We start from the raw sequence: 11352 nt of genomic DNA on the forward strand, positions 1-11352 counted from the left end.
AAAGTCTTCAGGAGGTATTGGAAGTTCAACAGGAAGGCGACCTCTCAGACATCAACTGGAAGGGAGTCCAATAAGATTGCACCCACAATACTGAATTGCATGGCTTCTGGTATCTACGAGCCACGCATCTGAACTGTGGGGATCCACTAACAAGGACTTTCTGGAAGACCTCAGTGATTGTGCAGGGATTTAAGGGAACAGGTGAACTTGTTCAGGAGAACATTTCAAGAGAACTTGTTTTCTGAACACCAGAAACTAGGTTTCAGGTGTGTGCAGCAAGAAAGTGGAATGTCAGGCTGAGGAGCAAACCTGCTGCACCTGGAACCAAGTGTGGCAAGAGCAGCTGAATGGGACACAGCTGTGGGAAGCCTGAGGAAGTACCACCCACCTTGGGCCCGCCCATAAAACACAAGTCTAGAGTGAGAGACTAGGGTACTGTCCTCTCTTTCTGTGATCTCTTCTCATTGGGAGACTTCTGTGGGTGAGCGGGGAGTTTGTTTGGACCCTGGGTGAGAACCAGGAGGCTGAGTGGCTGGGTGTGTCAGAAGGTAAATGAATTGATATTGATTTTTGTATATATTAGTAATTTTGTATTAAAGTAACATTTTTATATGTAATTGTATATTTCTGTAATATTTTGTTGTCTGTTGTTGCTTCAGTTACTTGTGCACTACTTAGGCATATTTTTAATATATTAAGCAGGGTAGAAATGATCAATCCATCAGGTGTGTTCTCCAGGCATCTCTGTCTGGTCCTCAGGATTCCCCTCCCTGGCCACACAGTCTCCTGAGCCACACCTCTCACTCTCCTTGAGTGTTATTGCCTGGCTGGAATGTATCACACAAAAACTAACTGCAGTTCCCAATGGGCAAATGTTCTGAATCTCTCCTTGCAGCCGCACCAGACAAGGAGCAGGGGATGCGTATGCAGCGGCGGAGCAAGCCGATCGGGCGCCTGCGGCAGGACGCTCTGCAGGGCCTCTAAGGAGTCTGCCTGCCTCTTCCCACTCAGTCGCCCTACAGCTGAGGGGGAGGCGGTGGGCACGCCGTTTAGGGCAGCATGGAGTCTGCTGGCGCCCAAGCCACCGTGATGAGTGCCACCCGACATTTTGTCACCCCCTCAGTGGTGACACACGGGGCAGCCTGCCCCCACTGCACCCCCATTCCTCTGCCCTTGCTCGCATGCACTCAATCCTTGCGTGGGCTTATTTCCTAAAGCACTAAGCTATAGTGTGGTGTTATATTGAAATCTAACAATGCTGAAATGTGAAAATATGTTCTTGGTTTTAATATGTGAGGAGGCTTAGAATGCAGCCTTCACTTGAGGGTATTCAAGATGATAGAACTATATTCAAGTATAGAACCCCTTAAGTGAATCTGTATGTCAATAGTAAGGCATCAGTTTGTAATAAATGGTGTTTGTTTCCATTTACAGAAGAGTACAGGCTATGCCTTAAGATCCCCATGATAGCATTACTTTTGACTGAAGTGGAAATTGGTAGTGTTGATGCTATTACTTTCAAGAAGCTCAGGAATTGTTCCTGCCTGTATCAAGGGACTGAGAAGGTTTTGAAGAACTTTGTGTACAACCTTTAGCAGCTTCCTTTGTTATAGCAAGGCAGCATTGAGCTACAATCTAGTGCACAATTGACATTTGTAAAGGAGTGCTGGATTGCAATCACTGGTCTTTACAGAATTCTAAGTAGAAATACATGTAAACCTTTGTGTGGATACTTTTTTTTCTTTCAAAGTTGTAAATGCTAAAAAAGAAATGTGTACTTTTCCTATTTTGGGTTTTTAAGAAATGGCTAGAAAGGCTGTCTCATTTATGAAGAACGCAATGTAATTCACTGCATCACAGAAGTTTGGAAATACAGTGCACAAAATTATTAAGTCATCTAAAGTATATTGTAATCTAACGGATATATATTCAGCTTTCATAATGGGATAAAGTTTCCTAAGTTAAAAAAAAATGCAGCAAATGTTTGAGATCATGACAACATATCAGAGGGCTCGGATAACCATAGTGTAACCAGGATGAGACCAATGCGCATAGTTTAACCGTACAGGGCTTTGAAATTGGCAGAGCTGGTTGGAGCTTTCCAACAGTTGTTGTGTCAGGTGCAACTGGGGCCAGTCAAGCTGGATTGCATGGAAGGCTAGCTATGACGTGGTGGAGGATGTGCTGCTCTTGTCAGCTTGGAGAAATTCCAAGATCAGCTGCCTAGGACATTAATCTAGCGGGACACAGATGGTGTCACCTTTGGTGGTCATGTTGTAGTTTAGAGCAAACTTGGAGTCTCTGGCACATGCTAACAAGGATTTGAGGATATGACACTCTACATTCCTAGACCAGGGTGGCAGAAGACATTCTGAGGATGTCGAACATTGACCTTCCTCATATAAATGACTAAAAGAAGTGACACATTAGTCATGCTGCAGGTTGTAAAAGCTGTGGATTGTCAAGAGCTGGTCTGGCAGTTCCTTGATTTGGATTCTCAGAATGGTTTGGGAGGGTTCCAAATCTGGTATTAGCTGTTAAAATGTAATAAATATAATGGAACTAGAAACAACAAGCCTGTTTTACCCTTTTCAGGAGTAACAGCATACTGTTGCTATAATAATGTACTGTGTAACAACATACCATACAGAAAAAAACATTGTGTAGCATTAGAGCTTCTCTTATGTGAAATGACTAGAGCAGTGAGAAAATCCACAACAGTTGCCTGGCCCTGTCTGCTAAAGCATCTAATAAAATAGCTAAGCTTGCTATGTCTGAGTTATAGGAATTTATAGATGCATGTTAGGCTTGGAGTAAGCAACATTAGATTGTTCAGAGTGTGCACCTACATACAGCTCTTAAATTTTTTCTTTAAATGCTGCCTGTATATTCATTTACAAAGTAAATAAGGTGGAAGCGCAAGCAATTTGAACATGTGGGTGCACAGTAGCGATATATGATATCTGTGGGGAAATATAGAGACATAATCTATTCCTCTTCACGGAAGTTCATACGTCTCCTGTTGTTACCTGTGCTGTGACCACTGCTTTTTTTTTAATACTGATGTGGAACTTATCCTTGTGTTTGTTGCCACTTCCCATACCCTTAATGTTTAATTAAGACATGATGAAGTGGATTTTGCTAACATGCCACAGTTCTGAATAATTATTTTTTTCTAGTTAATGTTTATTGAAAGTAATACAATAAAAGAAAAACTAGTCTAAAGACATAGAACAATGAAAAACCAAAATAAGAAAGAAAAATCAAGAAATAGAGAGACAGAAAAGAAGAAAAATAAAGGCCCTTCATCATAGAATCGTAGAGTTGGAAGAGACCACCAGGGCCATCCAGTCCAACCCCCTGCCGAGCAGGAATCACATTTATATCACATCCTTTATCCATACCCAGAAAGGTAGACCCTCCTAGCTCCCACCTGGGAGCCTTTCTACTCTACCTCTCATGCAGCAACCACCATCTTTCAGCTGTTATGAAATTCTAAAATTCATGAGCAGCACATAAAAGCTATGGCTTGTGCACTTAAATGCTGCAAATTTCTTTTGGTCATTATGCCAGATGCATGGCAGAAGAAAGTGTATTTCCATCCCTTCAGACTCCTGCATCTTTTGAAATTTCAAAGTCATACTTGGAACGTAAGTTTCTCTGTGTAAATATATTGATAGGTGGCTGGAATGGAGAGTATGTAATCTATGACTGAGTCTCCTAGGTGTTGAAAAGGGTAGTAATAACAATAATAATCAAACAATGCACAGTAGGGCCGACCCAATACATTTTGGCACCTGAAGTGAACCACAGAATGTCTCCTTGCCCCACTCCTGGCCAGGGAAGAAGGGGTGAGTAAAGATCTACATTGGGAACAAGTGGGAGGAGACCAGCAGTGCCTCCTATTTGCTAAGAGGCTGATGGAGAGATGGCATTGGAAGGAGGAGGCTGCTCAGGAGGTGGCAGATCCAGTCTTCAAGGAGCATGCTGCAGCTGTTGCTGCCACCATGGCAGCGGGTGATGCACTCATTGGAGGCCAGATCTGCTGGTCCTGTGGATCCTGTTGCGTGAGGCAGTCACCTCACCTTGCCTCATGGGAGGGCCAGCCCTGATGCACAGTCTAAAAACACTATTGCCTTGGGTCTATATTCTCTGGAGGGAGGGCCATAGCTCAGTGATATAGCATCTGTCTTGCATGCAGAAGATCCAGGCTCAGTTGCTGGTATCTCCATGTAGGGCAGGAGGAATGTTCCCTGTCTGATACCCCGGAGAGCCACTGCCAGTCAGCAGAGACAATACTGAGTGAGGTGAACTGATGCTCTGACTTGGTATGAGGCAGCTTCCTGTGTTCCTATCCGATGTATTAAAGCATTCTTGGGGCAGCAGCATCATTGCCCAGCTTCTTATGTTGCACTTGGCTAGTAATATGATCCTGGCAAGAGCTGTGAAAATGATTTATTGTGGATGATGATTACATGGACAAGGGCTGGAAAATTACATTTACCCCAAAGCATTTATGAGCAGTTGGTTGGACGCTAGAGAACGGAAGAGGGTGGGTTTGTTTGTTTGTTTGCTTTGCTAGCTTGACTTTGCAAACCCGATTTCCAGCCAGTTGCCCTAGATAACTTTTTGTTGTGGTTGTTGTTAGTTCGCCTTGAGAGTGTCTGTTACCAGTCCTGATAAAAAAAGATATATTTGAATTTGCAGCTTTCCAATAACTGACCTCAAATAGACCAAACACAAACCCATCCGCAGTTGTTTAAAATTAAAACCAGAAGGTGGCTACCCATCATGCTTTAGCTTATGCTCTGCATGTTGGGCATCCCACTTTGCACTCCTTCAAGCCAGGTAACTGAAATTGCTGGACAGAATGACTTGGAGTAAGGAAGCAAGAAGAACTGGTGGGGAGCCAGAGTCTACTTCCAGCTAGGGATGGACGCATTGGTTAATTTCAGTTTCTCATTTTCCCAATCTTAAATTAGCTTCCTTTTTGTAAAATTTTGAAATCTTGTGGAGTTTGTGAACAATGCCACAAAAGCAAAAGATGGGTGACTAAATGAGTTTTCCAATGATCAGACAGCAGAAGTCTAGTGCTCTTTTGTATCTTCTTATCCTGCCCCGTGACTAGCAGAATAAACAATGCAAAATAGTAAAAATTATGAAATAAATAATATGAAGTAGGAATAATAGGAAGTAGGAAGTTTGAAGCCTATGTAAACCAAGCAAATTCAGCATATATAAATGCTTCAAACTTTGTTTCCAAGGTGATAATTTATATTCGTGTTCTTGTGTAAATGATCTGATGAGACAAGGCAAGAACACACACTGCAAGTTTGTTAGTACAAATTTCCCCCCGATTTTGATAGCACACAAATCAACAGCAAGAAGAAGAGCTGAGCCACATGGGGAACAAAGCAAAAATGAAGAGTAGCTTTCCTGCATGCTTCCTGTGCCCTGCTTCCCACACTCACTATCTCAGTTCCCCTTTTCTGGGGGACTGCATTGAGGGAGGGGCTTTAGGACCTCGTGGTGACCCGGCAGTGAGCGGAGGGATGCTGCCCACGTCACTAGGGCACCCAACTGCGTTATGCCCCCAGGCTGACCAATCGGGTTGGTCAGGGGGCATGGCCACTGGCCGTTTAAACCGCTGGGTGGCCTCCATTCGTCTCCTCCATCGGATCTCCCAGCCCACCCACCCTCTTTTCTTGCGTTGCTTGAATCTGGCCTTGCTATGACTAATGTCAGTCACCTGGTTGTTGGGGCCGGGTAGGAATTTCTCCACTTAGCAAATTGGCACCAGCCGTTTGGTTTTTGCCTACCTAGTAGCAATTGTCACAACTTTGTAAGGTTAGGCATTGGGTAAGCCTTGTCATGGGAGGGGTGGTTGTTGCCTCCGGTCTGCCCCTCCACATTAAGGGTATCCCGTTAAAGGGATCTGGGTGTGTGGTTCCTGTCCGAAGCGTGGGCTTGGGCCATGCCATGACCCCATCAGTGACCCTGGGGGGTGCTCTTAATGTATATCAGGCATGTCCAATAGGTAGATCACTGGAAGATCATTGGCTCCCCCCAAAGAAACTGAACTGTGGCTCCCCTAAAAAAGCTCAACAACTTTGACACGACCCCCCCCCCCAAATGGGCCTTCCTCCTTCCTAAAAATAGCTCAACAACTTTGACCTGAACCCCAGGTCACTGACAGTTTTTAACTCTGTGAGTAGATCACAGTCTCTGGCCACCCCGATGTACGGTATATCATAGGGCTCCCCCTATTGGTGTTCGACCCTTGAGACTTCCTGCAGATGGGCAGGAGTTAGGATATAGTCTTGCTTCGCCCAATTGCCTAAGCCAAATCGCTCACATCCGTAACCAATAAAGTTGTGGTCTTTATTTATCCCATTAACCCAACATATTCGTGTCTGTGTGTTTATTTCTGTGGGAACTGCGGGGCCTCGCCACACAAACACATCTCTGTTTTGCTCGCTCTAATCAGGAGGATCTGAGATCCAGATAAGCCCATTGCTCTGCTGGCCCAGTTAAAGCATATTCAAATATCAAGCAGAAGATTTATCCTAGGACAGTTTTTGCCAGTTTGCAGCTCGTGCTCTTAGAAGTGGATTTTAGAATTCCAGATGGATTGTAGCATCTGATTTTGATCAATCAACATAATTTATTCATGTAGGCTCACAGGAGGCCAGTACACAGATCACAGTCAATAAAAATAAGAGAGAGAAGATTTAAATAACAAACTGACATTCGTGATCTTCACATATACAATGTGCTTGTCTTCGAAACAACAACTGTGTTTTAATTGCATTTTGCTTACATTATGTTAATTTTAGAAGAGTCACACATTTCAGAGACTACTCAGCCTTTACTGAACTGGCTTCCTATAGAGAAGGAGAGAAGCATTGGCTCTCTGTTAATACAATCCTTAATAGATTTCCTCGTTCTGCATTATTTATGAAATTAATTTTGACAACAGGCAGTTTTTTTTTAATTGCTCTAACATTTGCTTTGGATGCATGAAAGTGTAGTAGCTGCTTGTTTTGGTAATTAAACAATGAGTCGCATTATCTGCCACATCAGGCTCTGACGTTTTCAATTATTCAGAAAAATGTTTTTTGTTGTAAGCTGGCACATCCTCATTAGCATGGATCTGGTTGAAATCAATCATGCAGCAACAATTCATAGACTGCTAGTCTTGTCACCTTCACTTAACTCACAAGATAAATTTGCCCTGAAACAAAGCATGTAGACGGTATCGATAGCAAGTTATACTTACTATGTTATCATTTAGATGGCTAAATTCTGGCTGATTTAGTCATGATGGGAAAGCATGCTTTCTCGCTGTGTAAGTAATTTATGGAAAGTCTCTGGCTCATACAGTCTCCCCCTCCTGCTTTTGCACCAGAAGACGACATTGGAAGCTTCTGATTCTACAGTAATTTTAAAATTAACCTCAGTTTCTTGTGATGTCCAAATTCACATAACAGTGGTCTGGTTAAACTGTAGCTTTAAAGCAATCAAGGCCAGCCCAAGAAACAGCAAATGTGCCCCATCCTTAGGTCAAGGTGCATGTTTGGACGTCAAATTCAACAAGAGCCACTCATTGGGAGTAAAAAATACAATAGTGTTCATTCAAATAACTAATGATTTTCTGGTATTTCATGACACACAAAATGAGTTTCCTAAGCACATGCCTCACTCTGCCTAACAATGTAGAATTAAAAACCAAGACTTGATCCTGTCTTGTTCTCACAAACCATAGTTTAAACCAACCAAATTAGCCAAGTTTGGATGTCTTGGGGAGTTGTGGTTAATTTAAAATGGGGAGCAAAAGCTTCAGAACTCCTCCTTGCAAATGCAAAAAAAGGAGGTTGGAACAAGCAGTCCTAAGACTCTTCATGGCCTATTAACATTGTAAGAAATCACTGCTTTCTCTTACATTTCCCCCCCAAGGTCTCTTGACTGAGAGCTGGTTTAGGAGTCCCTCAGAAGATGGTTATGTGTCATATTTATCTGTTGTGCTCCCCTGTGAAGAAGAGGTTTGCCATCAGAAACTGTGCAGACACCTGTGCCTGAGAAATCTCAAGTTTAATTATCAGAGGGAAAGAACATAGCTTATGCACTTTTTGTGATGAATATTTTCATAAATCTGTTCTCCATAGTTCAGGAGACTGACTCACTTTTCCTTCTCATTCCAAAATAATTTTTAGCAATTAGACTGCCATTGTGTAACAATTTAAAGAAGGAAGGCTGTTTATCATCTCATTTAGGAAAGATCTAGTTGTATATCTGTGTCCCTCGGGAAAACATTAAAAGCCTGTAAGCCATTTTCTTTTATGCACATATATATGAAAAGGAAATAAACTGCTGTCAGGAGAGAAATTAGAAAATGGGAGTTCTGCACCCAAACTCTGTTATACATAAAGTTTATGGATGAGACACATTCAGTGGGTAAGATGAGACACATTCAGTGGGTAAGTGGGTAAGAGTAGGCTGGTACAGAGCATTGATTAAACCATATGCAGTTCTAGCAAAATTTGCCACTACATTTAAGGTCTGACATGTGCTGTGGCTGCTGCATGAATGTGTGGTGTAGTGGCTAGAGTGTTGGGCTTGGACCTGGGAGACTGTGGTCCTAGTCACTCAGCCATGAAGCTTACTGCATAGTGTGGGGAAAATATCAGGAGAGGGAGAACTTTGTGCACCACCTCGAGCACCTGGAGAAAAGGTAGGATATAAAGGACATGGGTGTGTAGACTTTCAGTGCAAAGTGCTGGATCAATATGTGGGGATGGCTCCTGCATGCTCTGGATGCAATGCAGAGCTGCCACTATATGAAATCATTTCTGCAGGCTCCCACATGATAGCTGTAATCAGACCGAAGAGCAATGGCAAAATGTTGTGGGAGCTTCGACAAAGCACGTGTGTCATTTTTCATCTCTGGACAATCCTTAGAAGTTTTATCAACTTTGCTGCATGTGGTTTTCAACCACAGAACAATATTACCATCCTTTCCTTCCAGTTTGAAGTGAAGATGCTAGCTTCCTCACACGGCAAATGCTGTTACTGCCTCACTGCAATGGTGGGGAACCTCTGTTCTGCGGGTCTAATAAGGCCTCCCAATTTGGCTCATGAGGCTGTTTCAACCAGGCCATGCACAACTGTCCTTCACCTGCCACCTCCTATGCCACATTGCAGTTTGTGTCTCTCTCTGTGTGTGTTTTACAGGCAACTCCCCATTTATGCCAGGCACTGTGTTCCAAGGCTCTGTGCGCTCATCCTGCCCTGCCCAACTTCTCATTTGCATTGAATCCAGATGAAATGAAATGGTTGGAATACAGCATTGGTACTTGTCAGTACCGTAGTAATGAACTGGATGAGGGTTTACAAGTAGTGTTAGTAGGTTCCACTGTTAAGATGAGTAGTGTTTAACTGGTTCTAAAAGGGTTTGAGCTGCATCTAAAGCAGGAGTCAGCAAACCTTTTTTGGGAGGGGGCCGGTTCACCATCCCCCAGACCTAGTGGTCGGCTGGACTGCGTACGTGGGGCGGAGGGGGCTTCTCTCTCTCTCCCTCTCTTCCCAGCCCCTCCCCTTGCCTACCCCCTCCTCTGCTCTGCCTGCGTTTGGGAGCCTCCTCCTCCTCCTCCTCCTCTCCTTTTTGGGCCAGCTTTCCTAGGTGTGGGGCCAGCAGGAGCGCCAAGCTCCAGCCTACGACGCAGCCATGGGGAGAGGCCAGCAGGCGGGCGGTGAGGCTTCCTATCAAAGCCCAGCCCCCTTCCTCCGCAGGGCAGGGAGATGCCAAGAAGAGGGAGGGAGGAGGGAGGAGATGCCGCCTCGGTGAGGGAGGGAGGGGAAAAATCGCAAAAAAATGACACCCAAAAACGACTGAAAAACAAAAAGGCGATCAAGCCAATACAAGCTGTGATTGCAGAACTGTTCGTGGGCTGGATTCAGGGGGCAATTGGGCCAGATCTGGCCTACGGACCTTAGTTTGCTAACCCCTGATCTAAAGGATAAAATTTGGGGCTATCGTTGGTCTGTCACATATTGAGAGGCAAGGGGATGGTGCCACTTATCAAGACCGGAAATAACTGTGCACCATACAATCCCAAAATATCATATAAAAACATGAAGCTAGCACTTTTAGGCATATTTTTAAAAGTGGTGACTAATATCACATTTCTTGTAATTTTCTAGATCAGTGCTGTAATTATAAAACTGCTTACAGATGAGTATTCGTACTGAAGCCAATAGAACTCTCTATGACATTTAGGCTTATAAAAATCCTTGAACATAATAGAAATAATTACTAACTTTAAAATGCTGACTGATATACTTTAAATATTTACAATAATATTTACAATGCAGGTTTAAACATACAATGTTAAACGGATAGTTTAAATATTTATAGTTTGAATGTTGCAAATAGATCTGAACGTATTTAAGATTGTTTTAATATAGTATATGTAATTGTTTTTATACGTGCAATTGTTTTGTAAATGGTTTTCATTGTATTGCAAAAGTGCTTTGAGATGTTTCAAAAGAAGCAGTTCATAAATGATATGATATGCAAGATGATTCCTATTGTTGGATTAACCTCTATTGGTATAAGATTATGTAGGCATTCAGTGGATCCATTCAGATGTAACACATGAAGGACAGGAAACTGAAGCTTCCATTCATGGTTTAGTTTTCACTTCATCTTGCAGCAACTCACTGATGCCCAAGTCTATCTCTCAGGTTTTACTCTTTCCCCCTTCAGCTACATCATATCACCAAATGCACCCTCAGAAGGAAGTAGCACTGTGGAACTTGGCATCATTGAGCAAAACTGTGGTGAGAGCAGCTCTACAAAGCTGCCTTACACATTGTTTAATGCCACATTAAAATTTTCTCTATATAGGAAAATGAATGAATGGATTAGGCACAAGTGTAAGAGGTCACTCTCCTCATCTAAGTCAACTGACTTCACAACAGTTGCAGAAGGTGGATGGAATGTGTCTTATTCCAAATGTCCCCCAAGCAGAGACAGCAGTTTGCAGAGTGTCGTCTTGTTTAAGATGAAGGTCTACTGGTTGGTTGGGAGGCCATTCAGAGTCAGTGTGTCATGTGTCAGTGTCCATGTTTTCTGCAAGACATTGCAAAACATTGCATTCAAACTTGAAAATTTCTACTTACAAACCATTTGATAACCTTGTGTCTAGATTATCTTCACAAAGCCTCTATTGCTTTCTTGATGTTTGTCATCAGCATATAGGGTGATACAGGCCCTTTTTACAAGGTGCTTTAGAAGCTCATGCAATACAGGAATTAGAGTTCTGGTCAAGAATGAAAAGTGCATAATTTAAA

This window comes from Zootoca vivipara, chromosome Z1 (genome assembly GCF_965207765.1).
Source record: "Zootoca vivipara chromosome Z1, rZooViv2.hap1.1, whole genome shotgun sequence".
Lineage (NCBI taxonomy): Eukaryota > Metazoa > Chordata > Lepidosauria > Squamata > Lacertidae > Zootoca > Zootoca vivipara.